This window comes from Chlorocebus sabaeus, chromosome 2, assembly GCF_047675955.1.
Source record: "Chlorocebus sabaeus isolate Y175 chromosome 2, mChlSab1.0.hap1, whole genome shotgun sequence".
Taxonomy (NCBI): domain Eukaryota; kingdom Metazoa; phylum Chordata; class Mammalia; order Primates; family Cercopithecidae; genus Chlorocebus; species Chlorocebus sabaeus.
The window spans coordinates 28,425,954-28,447,958 of NC_132905.1; the positions used below are offsets into that span (position 1 = coordinate 28,425,954).

Sequence of the window (22,005 nt, forward strand, 5' to 3'; positions counted from 1 at the left end):
GCGATCTCGGCTCACTGCAACCTCCGTCTCCCGGGTTCAAGCAATTCTCCTGCCTCGGTCTCCCAAGTAGCTGGGACTACAGGCGTGTACCACCAAGCCCAGCTAATTTTTGTACTTTTTTTCGTAGAAATGGGGTTTCACCATGTTGGTCAGGATGGTCTTGATCTTTCAGCCTCGTGATCTGCTCACCTCGGCCTCCCAAAGTGCTGGGATTACAGGCGTGAGCCACCGTGCCCAGCCTAAACCCTTTTTCTCTTTTTCTTTTCTTTTCTTTTCTTTTCCTTTTTTTTTTTTTTTTTTTTTTTTTTTTTTTTTTTTTTTTTTTTTGAGATGGAGTTTTTCTCTTATTGCCCAGGCTGGAGTGCAATGGTGTGATCTCAACTCACTGCAACTTCCATCTCCCAGGTTCAAGCGATTCTCCTGTCTCAGCCTCCTGAGTAGCTTGGGTCATAGGCATGTGCCACCAAGCCCAGCTAGTTTTGTATTTTTAGTAGAGATGGGGTTTCACCATGTAGGTCAGGCTGGTCTCGACCTCCTGACCTCAGATGATCTGCCCACCTTGGCCTCCCAAAGTGCTGGGATTACAGATGAGCCACCGCGCCTGGCCCTCTTTTGTCTTTATAAATTACTCCACCTCAGGTATTCCTTTATAGCAATACAAATGGACTAACATGATGGTATTGAAGCTGTTCATTCACTAATTCATTCAATCAGCATGTTTATCACACTCCTACTATGTGCTGGGCACTGTTCTAGGTTAGGGATTCAGATAAATTTTAGAGTCAGTTTGACAAGTTTCATGACAATCCTTTAAGATTTTAATTGAAATTGCATTATTTGTATAATTGATACCTATATAACATTTAGGCTTTTCATCCTGAAAAAGGGTGTCTCTTTTCTTTACTTGAATTTTAATTCAAGTAAATTTATTTAATATTTTTGTAGTTTTTTGTTTATTTCATTATATATTTTGCATGTTTCTTTTGTTGAGTGTATTCCCGGATATTTTATAAGCTTTTTATTATTGTAAATGGAATCTGTTTTTTAGAGATGGGGTCTTGCCCCATCACCTTGAGTGTAGTGCAGTGGTGCAATTGTGGTTCACTGTAGCCTTAAACTCCTGGGTTCAAGCAGTCCTCCCACCTTGGCCTCACAAAGTACAGGGATTACAGGCATGAGCTGCCACACCTGGCTAGTCTCTTCCTTTCTTTTTGGACCTCATTGCATTGGCTAGGATTGCCAGTACAATTTGAATAGCAAGAGGGCTAGTTAGAACTTCTTTTATTTTCTTTTGTGATTTTCCAAGTGATGCAGGATTTTTGCTCCTTAACTCCGCCAAGTCCGGGTTACTGTCTCATGGTCAGGAAGAATCAGGCACGCGGACACCAGAGAGTGAGGGGAGTAGAATTTATTAAGCGAAAGGAAAGCTCACAGCAAAGAGAAGGGTCTTGAAAGCAGGTTGCCAGTTGCCCCTTTCATAGTTGAATACAAGAGTGTAAGGCACGAATTTCTGGTGGCTCCACCCTATCCTTCCAGTGTGCCTGTGGACCCTTAGTCTGAGCCACTCCATATTAATTTATATCCCTTACTGTGCATATGTTAAGGAATGGAATTTTCCACTGTGGATGTGTTTAGGCAATCTCCCTTTGCAAGCTCCCTTATCTGCACAAAACACCCCATGTAAGCATTTGTGAAGCCAGTGGGAGGTTCTCCAGAGACCCTTCCCTTACTGTCTGCCTAAAGCAAACTGGCTAAATTCTTTCACAAGTTTTTCTTTCTTTTTTCTTATTTATTTATTTATTTATTTCCTGTTTGGGAATGGAAACCTTTTATTGAGACAAGGTAAACAGTGGGCTGAAAATATTACAGACTGAAGGAAGGCTGAGGAAACCAGAATGAAGGCAGCTTAAATGATGAACTAAATACATTCCAAAGGTACTATTTATACTTAAGGCAGTTTTAAAAGTGAGGTCTTAACCAAAAAGCCTTCACATGGCATTCAAAAAAAAAAAGGGGGGATCAGTTAAATCTTTTGGATTGACTAAAAGAGCTAAATCATGTACCCAAAATCTGTGCAGCAGGGGCCTGTTTTCAGCAGGTAAGCCGATGTACAAGTAAGAACCTCTTACTCTTGTAACATTGTCCTGTTTTGTTTTGTTTTATAAGAATATATAACTCCTATCCCCACAGAGTTAGTCCAAAAGGCCTGAGTAACCTCATAGAAACATGGAGCTACCTCTACTAGCGAACTATCTACACTGCGCTGTAAATACACATGTGTGTGTCCACCCCCACAGCTAAGCTGTCAATGCCTTGAGTGAAGGGGTTACAGCTCATTCGTTTTATATCTACAGTGACAATAGGCACTCAATACTTTTTTTTGCATGAATGATAAATGAAATGATTTTGTACTACCACCACTACTTACATTAACATTCCCACTATTAGCTGTCTCTAAAATAAAAACACCAAATTGCTGCCACATTTTCAGCAGTTTTCACAATACAGTGCTTCTGAACTTTTTAATGTAAGCAAACATGCTTGATTTACCAATTTTCAGAGTAATGACACAAACTTAGCATTCTTCTTGGAGTGGAAAACTTGCTGGGAAGTTAATTCATTCTTTTTCTCTTTTTCAAAAGTGCATCTCGTAGCGCCAACTGTTTTTCTTGGAAGGAATGCTTATTTTTTGACCGGATATTCTGGCTATACCGCATCATCATAAAGTTCTTCTGTTTTTCCTTCTCTTTATTTGTCGAACTGGAAAATTGATTCATTTTGGTTTTCTTCCTCACAAATTCTTTTCGGTCTGTCTTTCCACCCATTGCAGTTGCTAGTCTTGTCTCTTTGTCAGACTTTGGCTTTTAATGAAGGCGTTCAATGATCCCGAGGAGAAAGTAATTCACACCTGGGCTCTTCATCACTGTCTCTTTCAATGTATTTCCTCTTCTGGGATTTCCCAGGGGCAGCATCAAGTTCTTTTCTCATTTGGACCATGAAGATTTTCTGGAAGTCCTCCTGAGTTAAAACTCAGCTGGTGCTGATGGCTGCAGCTTTGGCTTTCCGCTCCTCCATGGACATGCTGTTCAACTTCTTGGAGATTTCTTGCTGTTCTTCATCAGAAGAGTGTTGCATATCAACCTATTCACCATCAGCATCCTCCTCCTCACTGAGACTGGTATTTTCCCATTCATCTTCATCATTTTCAGCATTCTCTTCTTTCTCAACTTCCAGAACTACTGCTCCTGGAATGTAAACTTTAGCATCTAATCCTCCATATTCTTGTACTCTTGCTTCTACGGAGGCTTCTGTAGGCTTACCCCAGAATTTCTTCTGCAGCATCTGAGCATTCATTGTTCGGAAGAGCTGAATCAAAGTTCTAGCAGACATCGTTACATTCTTATCCTTGTGTGTTTTATACTGAACCAGGTCTTGGAGGAGTTCTTCAGTCATGGCCAGAGGACATCAAGGTGTTATCTCTTTTATAGCATTGATTCCTACTGTCATGACTTCTCCAGAGTTCTTGTCAGTAACAAAATTGTTTGCCACAGTCATAAGCAATGATTGAATTATCTCTGGGGGCACTAGGTGATGAGATGCTTATGCATCAAGCAGAAGATTTTTGTTACTTCTCTTTGGTGGGGCTGCAGAAACCTTTGCAAAAAGGGATAGAAATTGAAGAGGAAGAGCTCATGAATTCCTACCAATCTGGAGATGAGGTTCATGAGCATCATCTTCGCTTCAAACCTCTCCTTACAGCACTCAAGCTGCTTTAATAGTTTTTCTGCAAAATCTTGGGGATCATGCATGAATCAAGTGAATAGCTGAAAAGTTAAACACCTCTGCTTTTTTCTTCTTTTTTTTTCTGTTTCTCAGATTTGGAGTCACAGTCCTGTTTTTCATCTTCATCTTTCCCAAGACAGAATGTCAACGCGGCAACTAATATCTTGGTGACCTTAGAGAAATGTGCAGTTGTGATAACATTGACAGTTTTGGCACCATTCCAGATGTTCCTTCTGTAGAGTTCAGTCATTACATCTAAAGACATCTCAGCTGTGGTTGCATTGCTATGTCTTAACATGGTGTACATGAAATTTTGCAATACTGCATTCACTTTATACTTGTGTTTTGCGTTTATATTCTTGATATCAGTCACAATATGTGTATAAAGTCTTTCACAGAAACTTATCATGGCAACATAGAAGTTCAAAGAAGAGTTCTAGCAGGCTTGATGGATTGATGAGATTCTTATTTCTTAGCAAGATCAAAGCTTTGCAAAATGTCATTTGAAGATCTGGATCTAACACGGTATGATTGCAGGAGAGAAGATCTCTCACCTCTTGAGGAAAATTACTTAAATACTCTAGGGAGCAGTGGCTAATCTGTCACAAAGCAAAGGCTCTTCTGAAGTTTCCCTCTTTCTCTCCATAATTAAGATGCACGCATTTAGGATGTTCTGTGCCATAAACACCACCAGCTCTGCTAGTTCTTTGCTGGGTTTATTTGGTTGCAATTTGGAAATCTCCACATTGGATTTGTAGTGATTTTACTGCTGTACAAACTCCTCGATGTAGGCCAGTGGGTCTCACTTGATCAGATTCTGTAACTGCGGCAGGTTGCTGGGCAGCTTGTTGTTTCTGCTGGACATTTTGGTTGCAGACTGGCTTCGTGGCCAGCAGTTTTAATGAAACTCAGATGGCCAGCAGCCCCTAAACCCTGCCAGTTGCAGCTACAAGTTCTCCAAACTCATACACTTCCCTGCTAAAGAACATATTTTTAGGAGATACAGTTAGTAATGCCCTCAAATGCTTGAATTTACAAGAAAATAAATAATATATAAAGTAATTTGATTTATAGGCTTTATTTTATTTTTACAAAATGTGAAAACATTTAATTTTACTATTCAGGCTGGGTGCAGTGGTTCACACTTGTAATCCCTGCACTTTGAGAGGCCAACGCAGGTGGATCACTTGAGGCCAGGAGTTCAAGACTAGCCTGGCCAACATGATGAAACCTGGTCTCTACTAAAAATACAAATATTAGCCAGATGTGGGGGTCGGCACTGGTAATCCCAGCTACTTGAGAGACTGAGGCAGGAGAATTGCTTGAACCCAGGAGGCAGAGTTTACAGTGAGCCAAGATCACTGCACTCTAGCCGGAGCAACAGAGGAAGACTCCATCTCAAAAAAAGAAAAAAAAAAAGAAAGAAAAATTTTACTGTTCAAACGAATTATCTGAAAAAACTATTGATGTAAGATGGACTTGCCAATTCTAAACAAGAGGGATCCCTCTGGTTTTTCTGGTTGAGATTTATGTCCTAAAGGGTATCAAATGAGTTTAGAAAATATCAGGCATAACCAAGCCTAATTTGAGTATATGCTTGAAAGACTGCAAAAATACTAGTTTTGCAGTTAATGATGACCCTGTAGCATGTGCTACGCATAGCATTTTGGTTCCTGTTAATAACAGCTTGCTATCTAAACAGAATAATGTAAAGTTTGATGAGTACTACTTTAAAAATAAATATTGCTTTTATTTTCAGTGAAGTAGAAACCACTGTCTTTGTCTTGGTTTTATATTTCCAATTGCTACAAAAATAAATATGCCCACAGATGCATCAGACAGCCATGGTGCAGCTCTGAATCCAAGGTATAGCCAACCAGACTTTTCTGTGAATAGCATATTATTATTCATATTCAAAAAATTGGTTGACCAGGATTATCTGGCTTGCCCACAAAATTGTATAATTTTAATGGAATTTAATGTCCAAATGAATAAAACAAATGACTTTGGCATATCCACTCTGTAGATAAAAACAAATGATTTAGTTCTAGAAAAATATACTTTGTAAAAAGGAAAGAATTTGATTAAATGGTCAACTATTCACATTTTTAGTCAAAATATATATTGGCTTTCAAATTATGAATGATTGGCTTCAACTAAACTACACAGCAAGTGACTTTCATGTTGTTCATTTATACTACCTTGTTACCAAGAATTTTAGAAATCCTGTGTAACACTGGACAACCCCATATCACTTCACACATTTTAAACATATATTGATGATTGAAAAATTTAGATGTATATTTCAAATTTAGTCATTGCTCAGAGTTTTATTCCTAACTACAAAGACAAAAATTATATAAAAAATATTAATCATGATTTTCTCTGGGTGATGAAATTATGAGTGACTTTATCTTTCAACTTTTCTATATTTTAAAAATTATTTACAGTGAGCATATATTACTTAATTAATGAAAAAACCTAGTATTTTTAGAAATGGATTCAAGTCGATCAGAAATGTTTATTAGAGTAAATCTTCAAGGGCAGAAATTTTGCAAGTGTTGCTGAGTTAGAAATAAATCTTGTGCTCTTTCTCAGATTTCTGCCCTCCACCAGCCTCCCCTCTCTTTGGGGTGAAACTTGACCAACAGGAAACAGGAGATGGGAGATGGGGAGGATCTAGCAGAATAATTCCCCTGGCACAATCTTTATCATGAATTGTCAAAGTGGTTGTACCACTTTATGCCTTGATTAGCAGTGATATGGTTTGGCCGTGTCCCCACCCAAATCTCATCTTGAATTATAGTTCCCATAATTCCCACGTGTCATGGGAGGGACACAGTGGGAGGCAATTGAATCATGGGGGCAGGTCTTTTCTGTGCTATTTTCATGGTAGTGAATAAGTCTCACGAGATGTGATAGTTTTATAAATGGGAGTTTCCTGCAAAAGCTGTCTTGCCTGCCGCCATGTAAGATGTGACTTTGCTTCTTCTTTGCCTTCCATCATGATTGTGAGGCCTCCCCAACCATGTGTAACTGTGACTTTATTAAACCTCTTTCCTTTATAAATAACCCAGTCTTGAATGTGTCTTTACTAGCAGTGTGAGAACAGGGTAATACAAGCAGTGAGTACCCATTCCTGTCTCCCTCATCTTTACTTGTTTGGTCTGGTTTGCAGCAATTATCAGACCATCTTGCCTCATAGGTAGGGACCTGAGTTTGTTCACCTCTCTCTCCACTCCATCCCACCTATACCTACTCCTTGCCCTTGTAATGTAGAGCTTAGGACAGTTACATGAATACTGAAGCAAGGACTCGTTGTATTTGTTTCATTCATTCAGAAACCATTTAGTACCTCCTGTGTAGGGCACATGGGGAACAGATAATAAAAGAGGAAACAAGGTAGCTTTCAAAAAGCCACTGGCCTGGTGGGGATCACTGGGCAGACACTTTAATGTCTGGCACAGTACCCTGTGATAAGTGCTGCGGTGAAGCTGTGGGGTACGTGCATGTTCAAGCTGCCAGGATAAAGAATGTGAGGTTGTAACTGATTCTATCTGGATAAAAAGGGGGCAGTCAAGGCAAGGTCGCCCAGGAAATAGTATTTGGGCTGAGTCTTAGAGGTGAACTCTAAGAGTAATTGCTTTGCCCAGTTTAGAAAAAATATACCCCAAACTTATTTCCCCGCACCCCCACCCCCACGCCCCCGAGACAGAGTCTCACTTTGTCGCTCAGGCTGTAGTGCAATGGCACGATCTCAGTTCACTGCAACCTCCACCTCCTGCATTAAAGCGATTCTCCTGTCTCAGCCTCCCAAGTAGCTGGGATTATAGGCATGTGCCACTACGCCCAGCTAATTTTTGTATCCTCAGTACAGATGGGGTTTCACCATGTTGGCCACGCTAGTATCGAACTCTTGACCTCAAGTGATCCGCCCATCTCGGCCTCCCAGAGTGCTGGATTACAGGTGTGAGCCACAGCCCCTGGCACAATATATACCAAATTTCTACAAGGACTAACAATGCTAACTTAAGGCCTAAAGCTATAACTCTGAGTCATTCACCCCTTAGGGTCAGCTACCTTTCCTTTTGAACTCACCTTTAAGAGATGTTTTGTTTCAACACTTCAAGCTCAAACAATTCATGTAAAATAATCACTGAACAATTTTATTTATTTGAATATTATTTTACTTCTGAAGCTTCCAAGAATAAGAAATACTTTAAAAAGTGATCTAAAATTTAAGAAATAAAAAAAGTCTAAATCTTTATTGTAATTTTACATGGTGGAAACAAGAGTCTAGAGTGAGGAGACTTGACTCTACTGCTTATCAGCTACTGGATGCTGTCACTCATGTCATTTAACTTTTCTGCCTCCCTCATAAGGGAAACATTACTGAAAACAAAAAACAAACAAAAAAAACAGCAGTCAGGTCTGAATGGTGGCATCCCCTTAATCTCTAATACTGGAGTATTTGCTAAATGCTTAGGCTCCCAGAACAATGTTATCATTAAGAGCATGGATTTAACAGGCTGGGCTTAGTGGCTCAGGCCTGCAATCCAAACACTTTGGGAGGCCAATGCGGGTAGGTCCCTTGTGTTCAGGAGTTCAGAACTGGCCTGTGTAACACAGTGAGACTCCATCTCTACAAAAAATACAAAAATTAGCCAGGTGTGGTGGTGCACGACTGTAGTCCCAGCTACTTGGGAGGCTGAGGCAGGAGAATCACTTGAGCCCAGGTGGTTTTGGTTGTAGTGAGCCATGATAGCACCACTGCACTCCAACCTGGGCAGCAGAGGGAGACGCTGCCTCAAAAAAAAAAAAAAAAAAAAAAAAAAAAAAAAAGCATGGATTTGATGTTAAATAAACTTCATTTCAGTTCCAATTCTTTTAATTCCTAATGATTGACTTTGGACAAATTACTTCTCTGTGACTCCGTTTTATCATCTGTAAAATGGGAATAGCTACCACATGAGGGTGCTATGGGAATTGAGTGAAATAATTAGTGTAATGTGCTGAGCATAGTGTCGAACATAGTAAGCCCTCAATAAATATTTGCTGATAGAACGATTTATTAACAGGATAGTGATATAATTCTGTTTCAGAGTGGACTTCTGTTGGGACATAGAGTTTGATAGAAATACTAGATTTCAATTCTATGAAGAAACTGTATTTGAATAATAGTAAATGTGAATCCTAATAGAATTATAGTACTAAAGTCAACTCGTTCCTTTTTTTTTTTTTTTTTTTTTTTTTTTTTTTTTTGTGAGAAGGAGTCTCGCTCTGTCTCCCAGGCTTGGCTCAGAGATCTTGGCTAAATGCAACCTCCACCTCCTGGGTTCAAGTGATTCTCCTGCCTCAGCCTCCCGAGTAGCTGGGATTACAGGTGCCTGTTACCACGCCTGGCTAATTTTTGGATTTTTAGTAGAGACAAGGTTTCGCCGTGTTGGCCAGGCTGGTCTCGAATTCCTGACCTCAAGTGATCCACCCGCCTCCACCTCCCAAAGTACTGGGATTATAGGACTGAGTCACAGCGCCCAGGCCATTTTAGTTTTTCAGCCTGTTTCTTTTTGTTGGGAGAAAAGACAGAGAGGGTGGGAAGCCTATTGATTAAAAGAGACTCAAGAGATATGCAACATACGCAACATATGGTCTCTGGATCCTGAATAAAAAACTAAACAACAACAACAAAAATCATAAGACAATAAGGAAAATGATAGTAGATTCACTTTTTGATAATATTAAATTATTTATATCAATTAATATCAGTAATGGTGTTGTGGTCTTTAAAGTGTGTGTGTGTGTGTGTGTGTGTATGTGTGTACTGAAGTTTTTGCAAATGAAATATGTTTGGGATTTGCTTTAAATCATCTAGTGAGGGGAATGAGGATTTATGTGGGATGTGGAAAAAATAAGATGAACTATAAATGTTGATACTGCATGAGGAGTACCTGAGGGCTCATTATACTCTATCCTCTATTTCTGTATATATTTGAAAAGTGTAAAATATTTTGCTTTCACAAGAGAGCAGTAGAAATTTATGTAAGTCCTATGATTCAGTACTAGAAAAGCTCTTTTTCTTTTAAATTGTTGAGTGCCATGTTAATCATCTCACATGTCTGATAATATCTTTGACATAAAAATATTTGTAGAGTGAACTTTTGAATTTCTGTCTCTAAGTGCTTTTATAATTTATGAAACTCAGAAGAACATTTCTGGGTACCTTGGCTCAATGCAGGTGAAAAAACATTGAAAAGTGGAGTCATGATTTAAAAATTTTCGAAAGGTCTTTCTTTCGAAAGTCCTAATCATTTCAAAATGATTAGGCTCCCAAAAGGAACAGAACTATGATTTTATTTTATATTGGACCTATTGATAGGAGAGTTAAAGGATGAAAAGGGATTTTAGAAGAGGCACATTTTAAGAACATCTGAACTCTGAAATGTCATCAGAAATAATTATTCATTTACCAATGGATTTGCTTCAGCCTTCCTTTAAATAGTGGTTTCCACTTGAGCACTAAAATAAACAACTGAAATGTGATTAACTCTCATTTTTAAAAGCACACCTATTAGACAAAATACCTGTAATTACATTCTGAGATGGAACCTTCCAAAAGATTGGTTAGTATTTCTGTTGCTTTTTTTTATGCTTTATGGGATTATTACATACATAGAAAAGCGTGCACATAAACATACCGCTTGATGCATTTTCACAAGCTGAACACGTGTATGTAACCAGCAGCCAGATGAAACAGGAAATTAGTCCTCTGTGTCACCTTCCAGTTGCCTCCTCCTCCCAAGAGAAGCTATTATCCTGACTTCTAACACATAGATTAGCTTTGCTTGGTTTTTGTACTTGACATAAATAGAATCAAATTATCAGTAAGTATTTTTTGTGTCTAATTTCTTTCACTTATTATTATGTTTGTGACATTTATCCATGTTGTTTTGTGTATCATTCTCATTGTTGTTTTATATTGTGTTGTGTAATAGACCATAATTCATTCATCTTTCCATTTTCCCACTGATGGACATTTGGGTTGTTTTTCAGTTTGGGACTATTATGAATAGTGTTGTTAACAGCATTCTCATACGTATCATTTGGTTAGCATTACTACATCTTTCTATTGGGTATCCATTACTCCGAGAGGAATTGCTAGAACATGACTACGTGCTGACAGTCAGCATGAGCTGATGTGGCTAAAGACACACTCACGACTACCAGAGTGTGAGCATTCTGGTTGCTACAAATCCTACCCAGTATTTGATATTTTCTGTCTTTTTTAACTTCAGTCATTCTGGTGGATTCTAATTTGTAAATGGTTTTAATTTGCATTTCACTCATGACTAAAGAAGTTGAACACAGTTTCAAATGTTTACTGGCTACTTAGATATTCTCTTTGAATTTATCTTTCATAAGATATTGTCTGTTCAAATCTTTTGTTAATTTCTATCAGATTACCTTGTCATATTTTCTTATTGACTTTTAGAAGTTCTTTAACGTCTTTTGTTGAATACATGCATTGCAAATATTATGTGTTTTCTGTGGTTTGTGTTTTAACTCCCTTTATGGGAACTTTTGATGAACAGAAGTTTGTAATATTAACATAGTCCAATTTTTTCAGTTAGTTCTGTTTTTTAAAAAAGTTTTATTATTGTACCTTTCATACATCAATTTGCAATTCATTTGGAATTGATATTCATGTTGGGGTCAAATTATATATATACATATATATATCTATATAGGTATAGGTACATATATGTGTATATATATAGAGAGAGAGAGCACACACTGAAAAGGCCATTCTTTACTGCCCTGCAAAGTCACAGGTAACCATGTATATGTCTAAACAGAATTGAATGTGGGGATGTATTAGATGGGGGAGGGGGAGAAAGGAGAGTGTTTATGCTTACATATGTTAAAATGTTTTAAAAATGTAAGCTTCCCAGCTGAGCGCGGTGGCTCACGCCTGTAATCCCAGCACTTTGGGAGGCCGAGGTAGGCAGATCACTTCAGGTCAGGAGTTCGAGACCAGCCTGGCCAACATGGTGAAACCCCATCTCTACTAAAAATACAAAAATCAGCCAGGTGTGGTGATGCATGCCTGTAATCCCAGCTACTCAGGAGGCTGAGACTGGAGAATTGCCTGAACCTGGGAGGCGGAGGTTGCAGTGGGCCGAGATCATGCCACTGTACTCCAGCCTGGACAACAAAGCAAGACTCTGTCAAAAAAAAAAAAAAAAAAGTACGCTTCCCAAATGCATATCCTTGTTACTCATATCCACAGTCAGATCTCATGAACAAGATGCTATAGATGAAATCAATACATTTTAGCAATCTCTGAATATAAAATCTTCAATTTCTTGCATTGGATGGAAAAATTGTTGAAACCATACTATTATACAAACACCTCATAAATAAGCTTGAGTTAAACACACCTGGCAACAACAAGCAAAGTTAAGCAAAAGCCATAAAATATCTATCATTTATGAGGGATATAAAAGGAAAATTATTTAAGAATCCATATTCTTAATGACCAACATAAATCACTTTGTGTATGATAAAACAAAATTTCTTCTGCTTCCTCCACCTGTCTTCATTATTTATTAGTTTGTCTTGCTTTAAAATCTACCCAGAGCAAAAGCAAGGACAAGTGTGGGATCAGTTCCCATCAGTGCAATTGAAAAGGATGAGCCCAGGGAGCACTGGAGGTGCAAGAAAAGCATGAAGTGCACAAATTTATTTATCTTCTTAACTTTGAAGGCCTTGGCTTAGAAATCACAGGGCTTGGTGTCATCCTCAGCCTCAGGAAGATAGAAAGAAAATCATCTGTGACAGGTAATTGTCCAAAGCAGAACATATAGGAAAGGGTTGACAACATTTTTGGAGTGAAAGGTGCTTCCTAATCAGGTTAGAATATTTCAAACCCATTTGTTCAAATTTTAGCTTGTAGTCTTAATTGCTGACAATTTTAGTCTTTCTTCCTCAAAATGGATAATAAAGATTTATTATCCTGTGAGCTGAGACCTTTCTTTTCTTTTAACTGAAGTATGAAATGTCAAATGAACCAATTTTTCATTGCTATCTGTTGTGGAAGACGAGTATAAACCATGGAAGTTTGGTAAGTAGGAAAGAAAAAACCAAGAAGAATAGGAACTTCCTTTAACACATCAGTCCCATCCTTTAACAAATGAGAAACCAGAAGCCAAAGAGATGGCAAGACTTGTTCAAGATCTAGCAGGAAGCTAATGAGAGAGCTGAGAATGGAATCCAGGTTTGCCACACTCCTCCAATTCATTTTATTGGGTGCATTCAGTTTTCATTTCAAAGGATGGCATCTGGCAGCAAAATTTAAGTCATGGGAAATCCTCTGTGTATCAATTACCTATTGGCTACAAAATGAACTACCCCTTTCTTGGTGGTGTAAAACAGCAACAAACATTTTGTTGTTGTTATTATTATTTTGAGACAGGGTCTTGCTCTGTCACCCAGGTTGGAGTGCAGTGACCCGATCATGGCTCACTGAAGCTTCGACCTCCCTGGGCCCAAGCAATCCTCCTGCCTCAGCGCCCCTAAGTAGCTGAAATTACAGGTGTGTGCCACCATGCCTGGCTAAATTTTTTTGGGAATATTTTTTAAAGATGGAGTTTTGCCATGTTGCCTGGACTGATCTTGAACTCCTGAGCTCAAGCAATCTCCCACTTCAGCCTCCCAAAGTGCTGGGATGACAGGCCTGAGTCACTGCACCTGGTTGTTGTTGTTATTCTCTCTCACGGTTTTGGAGGTTCACTGGGCTCAGGTATGTAGTTCTCAGTCAGGAGTCTCTATGCAGTCACAGTCAGCTGGCAGCTGGAGCCTCCTGACGTCTTCTTTGCTCACATGTCTAATGACTGATGCTGATGTTGCTGTCCTCTGTGACCTCAGTGAAACCTGTCAGCCAGAACACCTACATATGGCTTCTCCACCTGACCTGGGTTTTATCAGGGCATGGTGTCTGGATTTCAAGAGCAAGTGTCCCAGGAGAAACCAAATGGAAATTGCACCATCCTTTATAGTCTAGTTCAGAAGTCACTGGGCCACTGTCACTATTGTCACAGCACACTGAGATTTAAGAAGAGGGAACACAGCCCTTATGTCTCCATGGGAAGAGTGTAAGAAGAGCATGTGGGAGAGAAGACAGCATTGCAATCGTTTTGGAAAATGCAGTCTGCTATACCATGGTATCATGAAGAATCCATCTAGTCTTTGTTCTCAGTTTCTGACACAGAGCTTCAAAAACACTTGGGCTTTTCTGTGGTAGGAGTGTTTTTATTATGCTAACAAGGTGACTCATGGTGGGACATTAGTATTAGGGTGGGAGCTGGCTGCCAGAAAGACCAACCATGTGATTAGAAGGCTGGATCTTTGGGTTAGTCTGACCTCCAGGGATGGGAGAGGAACTGGAGACTGAGTTCAATCATACGCCAATAATGTAATCAATCATGCCCAGGTAATAAAATTCCAGTAAAAACTCTGGACACCAAGGTTCCGTGGAGATTTCTGGTTGGTGCACACATCAGTGCTCTGGGAGGGTGATGTACCTGGATTCCACAAGGGAAGGGCTTAGAAGCTCTATGTCTCCTCTGCCCCCCAAATCTTGCATATGTATCTCTTCATTTGGCTGTTTCTGACCTGTATCTTTTTTTTTTTTTTTTTTTCCTGAGATGCAATCTCACTCTGTCACCCAGACTGGAGTACAGTGATACAATCTTGGCTCACTGCAACCTCCGCCTCCTGGGTTCAAGCAATTCTCCTGCCTCAGCCTCCGAGTAGCTGGGATTACAGGCACGTGCCACCACACCTGGCTAATTTTTTTGTATTTTTAGTAGAGACAGGGTTTCACCATATTGTCCAGGCTGGTCTCAAACTCCTGACCTTGTGATCCACCCACCTCAGCCTCCCAAAGTGCTGGGATTATAGGTGTGAGCCGCTGCACCCGGCCGCTGTATCTTTCGTAATAAAACAGTGATCATAAGTACAGTACTTTCCTGAGTTCTGGAGATCATTCTAGCAAATCAAACCTGAGGGTGTCATGGGAAACCCTGAATTTGGAACTGGCTATTCAGAAGTGCAGGTATCCTGGGGACCCCTTATAGCTGATATATGAAGTGAGGTAAACGATGTTGTGGAGGACTAACCTACTAACCTGTGGAGTCTATACTGTTAAAAGCCTTAGACAAATTAAATTTAACAGAGTTTAATGGAGCAAAGAACAATTCATGAATCAGGCAGCCTTCCAAGCCAGAGTAGCCTCCGAGAGACTCCAGTGTAGCAATGTGGTAGAAGAATATTTATGGACAGAGAAAAGAAAGTGATATACAGAAAACAGAAGTAAGAGAAATAGCCACATTGGTTACAGCTTGCTGTGTGCCTTATTTGAACATGGTTTGAACAGTTGGTCACCTTTGATTGGCCAAAACTTGGTGATTGGCACAAAAGTAGGTTAGTCTGTTTACACATCCAGTTAGGTTTCAGTTTATTATGTACAGAGAAACCTTTAGGATGAACTTAAAATATCCAAGGAAGCAGCTTTAGGCTAAACCTCATTTAACTGTGCTCACTCTGGTAAGTAGCGTTAAAATTGAATTGCAGGACACACAGTTGGTGTCATAGAATTGGTGTGAGAACACTCATACATGTGACATCTTCCCCGGTTACCAAGTTTTCTTTTTATTATTCTCACTTGTCTTAAAAGGGAATTTTATACGTGTGGTACCCACTCTACCTGCTGGAGACAGCTTACGAGTATTACAAAAAGCTCAGAGAGCATTCTGGTTTTGTCTCCAAAGCTCTCTCTTTTCCATTTTCTTCCTATGTCAAAGATATCCTAGTGAACATTTGTAATTTCCACTTTAGTGGGTTTCTTATCGTATCTTCAGTTTTAAGGATCATGAAGGCTTGGACAGCACTTCTTTCTGACAGGTCAGAGTGTTCTGCTCTGATGGAGATCATTATAGCAATATCTCCAGTACTCAGTCCTTGAATCCTTTCTCTTTTTCTACCTACATTCTCTCTTTAGTTGATTTCTTCCTGTTTCATGGTTTTAAGTACGAGCTATCTACTCCCAACAGGATGTCTCCTCTGAACTCCAGATTTTTACACTAAATTGCCCAGTCAACACCTTCACTCACATGTTTAATACTCATCTCAAACTTAACATGTACAACACTAAGCTCATATGGTTTTCTCCAAATCCTGTGCCTCTCACACTTTTCCTAATCTCAGGTAATCCTGCCTTTATCCTTCTGGTTTCCCAGATACCATGCTTAACTCTCTTTCTTTTGTATTCTATCAGCAAATTCTAACAGACCTGTTTCTAAATATGTTCCAAACGTAACTGCATCTCTACTCACCACTGTCACCGTTAATTATTGACTAAACTATTGCAAAGTCCTCCTAATTGGTTTTCTTGCATTCGCCCTTGCCTCATCCCACAGTCTGTTCTCAACACAGAGGGCAAGGAGATTATGTTAATAATTAGTTAATAAATAAGTTAGATCATGTCATTTCTCAAACCCTCCAATGGCACCCTGTCCCATTCAGAGTAAAATGCAAAGTTGTTAGTAAAACCTACAGATCTTACAAGGCCTAGTTCCCTTACCTCTTTGATTCTGTATTCCAACTTCATCTTTTTATTCACTGCATTACGACAACAGTGGTCTCCTTCCTGTTCCTCCAGCATATCAGTCACACTCCCACCTGAGGGCTATTGTACTAGCTGTTCTCTCCGCTTGGAATTTCACTCCCTTGTACCCATGTGGTTCACCCCTTGCTTAACTGAGATTGCTACTCAAAATTCTGCTTTTTAGTAAGACTTTCACAGATCACTTTATTTAAAACTTCCAACCTCCTCCTTTCTGGATATTCATTGTACTCTTTCCTGCTTGATTTTTCTCTTTAGCTAGTATTACTATCTAACATACTATACATTTTACTCATTCAATGCCCAATTAGGAGCCAAATCAAATACTTTAAGCAATTTGGGAATTTGGAAAAGGGGGAGATTCATCAGGCAAGACTTCATGGAGCAGGAGGATTTGAGCTGACTTTTGAAAAAATGAGTGGGCTTTGAATAGTCAACGAGACGTGTACGGGTAAAAAAGTTAATACCTTTCCTCTCCCATTGCAAGGGTCATAGCTGACACGTCTGCAACAAAAGACAGATTAACAGAGAAAAATGTAACAAATGTATTTAATCAAAGTTTTATATGACATGGAATCTTCAGAAATGAAGACCCAAAGATGCAGGGAAAACTGTATTTTTAGGCTAAGTCTGATGAAATAAGTGGATAGCTGAGGAGAAACATGACTGGACAAAAAGTGCATGTTCTAGTGGTAATAAACTGAGAAGGGAATCCAACAAAACCTCTTTGTTCAACCTCTTCTTGGTCTCTCTGTGTAGCATTCCTTTCCTCCAGGACATCTGTCATATGAGAGTATTATGACCTACTTTCAGGAAAGGTAGGTCTTAAGGTCTTATGGCTTGCTTTGGGGGAGAAACAGGGGTGAGAGACAGGATGGCAGGAGAAGGTCACGGAAACCTTCTAGTTTCTGAGGCCCTTCCTATCTCCTTCAGCTCAAAAATACTCAGCGTTCCAGAAAGTATCACAATACTTTATAATACTGTGTTCTGAGCCCTGACCAGAGAAAGGGAGTAGTTCATGTAAAAGAAGGTGTAAGCTATTTTTTTGAGATTTTTGGATGCAAAAAAATCTGACCTTTAGTAACTAGAGCATTTTGGTACTTTTTAAAAAAATTGGCACCTCCTTGAATGCAAGAACTTCTTTATCCCTGTGTTCTCAAATTTTATCTATCTGGCACAGAATAGAAATTTAATAAATGTTGGGTGGATTATTCAACGAATAAATGGATGGATGGATAAATAGAAGGATGGAGGTAGGAATGGATGAGGGTTGGGTAGATGGATCAATGGGTCAGTGGATCAATAGATCAAAGGATGGATGAGCAGGCAGATGATGCAAACTCTTGCATTCAGCTGCTTCCTGTTTAAATGAATGACATTGGGCTCTGATGCATAAGAACCATAAAGATGATTCTACACCTAGTGGATCAAAAGACTAGGATAATTTTGACCTACAGCTGAAAAAACCTTTAAAACAAACTAAAAGAAATTTTCACTTTTCTTTATGCTACTTTTACAGGCGCAGTCACTGGAAAACTTTCTATATTGGAAACTAAAGTTCCCTGTCTTGCTATTCAAAACTAGATTGTAAAACAAGAGCTGATTATTAATTTCTTGGTAATCTTTATATGTACTTGGTACGGAAAATGATGATTATCTTCATTATGTAAGTGAAGCAAGTCAAAATATCATGTTTTATGAATTCTAAGACATTCATTTTTTCCCTCACATTTTAATATCTCTGAAATAAAGATGTATCTTTACACATCAATGGTGTTTAAGCATTGTGTCATAGTTTAATTGGCAACATTTTTTATCTCCCGGTGACATTTTTTAAATGGTATATTTGATAAGCATTGGTGTCTTAGAGCCATGAAACAAGATCAATAATTATCTAAAAGTCTCAAATCCAGTCTATGGTGGAACTGGGACTGGAACTAAGATTTCCTCAGTTTAAACTAGAATTTTAATGACTAAATGAAATTTACACCAAAAAATGGAGCCCTTGGGAAATTACTTTCATACCATACTTTATAAATTTAAAGAAACTATCATTCTCCTGTGCATGTCTCCCATTTGATGTTACAAGTGAAGAAATGTTGAGTTTCAGGGACACTATCTTATGATAATTTTCCTGCAGCTGGTACCTTGCCAAATGTTGCCAAATATAGCAAATAAAAATACAGGAATGTTCCACATGTTAGATATGTTGGGGTTCATAAAACAACACCCCTAAATATGGCTCTTTGACATGCGGAACAAAGGAATCAGCCTCACTGTCTCTCTGATCTCACCCAACCACCCCCATCCTGTCTCTCAACACTTTCTCACAAAGCACAAGATGAGGTTATTCCCTGAAATTCCCTTATCTGCCTAGAAACCAGACCTACCAAAAATTGCACAATTGCCTTTGATTTCTTCCCTGAAATTCATCAACCAGAGAAGAGATAAACTCATATCAGAGAGAAAGAGACTGAACATTAAACAACACGTCTAGAGCCCAGGCAAACTTTGTCTCAAACCATTGTTTGTTCTCAGGTCCCAATCAGTTTCTAAAAGGAATCATTTACAAGATATTGCCTGCCACCCAGGTCCATTCATTCCCCACTAAAAATTATTCACTGCTACATCCCCATCTCCCCTTCCCCTGTGAAGATGGACATATACGCATCTGGACCCCACTGGGTTATTTGAGTAATCATCCTCCAGAATTCCCCTGTGCTTATGCATGTTAAATAAGTTTGTATGTCTTATTCTCCTACTAATCTGCCTATTGCCAGCTAATTTTCAGCAAACCTTTGGAAGGCACAGGGAGGGGAAGCCTTCTTTTGTCCCCTATACTTGAGACAGACACTGTAAAATAATGTATTGTTAATCTGAAATTCAAATTTAAGTGAGCATTCTGTATTTAATTTGGCAATCCTAACCTCACCCATCTCTCACAAGAAAGGAAATCAACAGATTGGTTTAACTTCCCACAAGATTCCACAAGAGTGCCAAGCGAGGGAGCTGGGCAGGGAGGTTGGGGCTGCTCCAGTTACCCAGGGGTGGAAGGGCATTGTCTGGGATCCTGGGTGCTCCCCTGATTCATTTCTTAAGATTCTTATTGGGAGTGTGCCAAAACTCCTTTGGGTTGAATGCCAAATGGCCTAGTGTTTAAATAAATATGAGACTGAAGCCAACTATCACCAACTTAGAATGAACTTCTGGGGTAGATTGTTCTCTTTTAAAACTCATGGGTGGAATGGAATTTAATCATGAAATAAAAATAAATACAGCTTTTAAATGTTATTTTAATGTCATGAATAATAATCTAATAATTCTGCAAATATTTCAAATACATTATACATATAATCCTTTTATTCTGCCTCCCATTCTTATTTAAAATTGTATAAACATTTGTTGGTTCAAAAAGGATAAAGTGTTTCTAAAGTTATCTAGTAGAGGCATTCTCTCTTTTTAACTATATTTTGTAGAGACAGGGTCTTGCCCCATTGCCCAGGCTGGAGGGCAGTGGCACCATCACAGCTCAGTACAATCTGGAACTCCTGGGCTCACGTGATCCTCCTGCTTCAGCCTTCTGAGTAGCTGGGGCTACAGGTGCATGCCACCACACCTGGCCAAGACATTCTCTTTTACTGTATTTCTATTAGCTGCAGATCTTGCTTGACTTAACTACTTGAAAGTTTTAAATTATTGATTTTGTAGGTAAAATCCTCAGCTTTCACAATCACTAATTATAGTAGCACTTTAAACTCTTACAGTAATGAATATATATTTATACTCCAACTTACTGATAGAATTTTAACATATAAAGGTTACAAGGAGATTTTTCACACCAGGTTAAATCTAAATGATCTAGATGCTTACCTCTATTCAAAAATGAATATTCAGATGTAAACAATAAATCTGAAATATGTACAATAATTATATGTAAGTAAAAATAATAATAAATAATACACCTGAAAGAATGGCATGCCTGTTTTATTTAATTTTTTCTTTAAAACACTGAAAGTGTGGTCCTCCTGCATCAGCAGCATTACCTGGGAGGAATTCACAGGCTCTTAGGCCCACTCCAGGCTTTCAAAATCAGACTCTCTGAGGGTGGGTCTGTGTTTAACAAGCCCTGCAGGCTATGCAAGTTGAAGTTTAAAAAGCCCTGACCTCGCAACAGAAGCACCTGGCAGCTAGTTAGAAATGCTGGATCTCAATCCCAACCCAGCCTAGGGAATTGGAATCTGCATTTTTAACAAAGATGCCCTGGTGATTTGCATGTACTGGAAAGTCTAAGACATGCTGCTCTAGAAAATACTGCAACTGAAGGTTGTGTTTTAGTCACTGTCTCTAACCAGCTGATGCTGATGAAGAACCAGGGTCTTTGAGAACCAGACTCTTGCACCTGAGACTGACAGCTGGGCCTGGTTCAAGACTCTTCCCTGATCAATGACATACAGGAATTATTTCAAAGCAAAGAGGCTATAGGCCCCACAGAAGTCTGAAACCTGGTATGGCACTAACCCCAAAGTCTTAATTCATTCCAGCATTAACTCAAAAGTTCAAGTCCAAAGTCTCATCTAAGGCAAGTCTTTTCTGCCTATGTGACTGTAAAATCAAAAGCAAGTTAGTTACTTCCAAGATACAATGGGGGTATAAGCATTAGGTAAATGTTCCCATTTGAAATGGGAGAAATCAGCCAAAGCAAAGAGGCTACAGGCCCCACACAAGTCTGAAACTTGGCATGGCACTAACTAAAGCTCCAAAATAATTTCCTTTGACTTCATGTCTTACATTCAGGACACAATGATGCAAGAGGTGGGCTCCCAAGGTTTTGGGCTGCACCTTAGTAGAGGTTCTCCATGAAGGCTCTGCCCCTGCAGCAGACTTCTGCCTGGATATCCAGGCGTTTTCACACATCCTCTGAAATCTAGGTGAAGGTTTCCAAATCTCAACTCTTGCCTTCTGCATACCAGCAGACCCAACACCACATGGAAGCCACCAAGGCTTGGGACTTGCACCCTCTGAAACCATGGCCCAAGCTGTACCTTGGCCCCTTTTAGCCACATCTGGAGGTGGAGCAGCTGGGATACAGGGTGTCATGTCCTGAGTCTGCACAGAGCAGCTGGGCCCTGGGCCTGGCCCATGAAATGATTTATTCCCTCTTAGGCCTTTGGGCCTGTGATAGGAGAGTTGCCATGAAGTTTTCTGAAATGCCCTGGGTATTTTCCCCATTGTCTTGGCTATTAACATTTGGCTTCCCTTTACTTATACAAATTTCTGCAGCTGGCTTGAATTTCTCTCCAGAAAATGGATTTTTCTTTTCTTTTCTTTTCTTTTCTTTTCTTTTCTTTTTTTTTTTTTTTTTTTTTTTGAGACAGAGTCTCACACTGTTGCCTGGGCTGGAATGCAGTGGTGTGATCTCGGCTCACTATAACCTCTGCCTCTCAGGTTCAAGCTATTCTCCTTGCCTCAGCCTCCCAAGTAGCTGGGATTACAGGCACCTGCCACCCTGGCCTGGCTAATTTTTTTGTATTTTTAGTAGA

At 39.4% G+C, this 22,005-nt stretch overlaps 1 pseudogene; it reads right to left on the reverse strand.

The window, feature by feature from the left end:
- Positions 1 to 2,612: 2,612 nt before the first annotated feature.
- LOC103246461 (protein SDA1 homolog pseudogene) lies at positions 2,613 to 5,198 on the reverse strand (annotated as a pseudogene).
- Between the last annotated feature and the right edge of the window lie 16,807 nt (positions 5,199 to 22,005).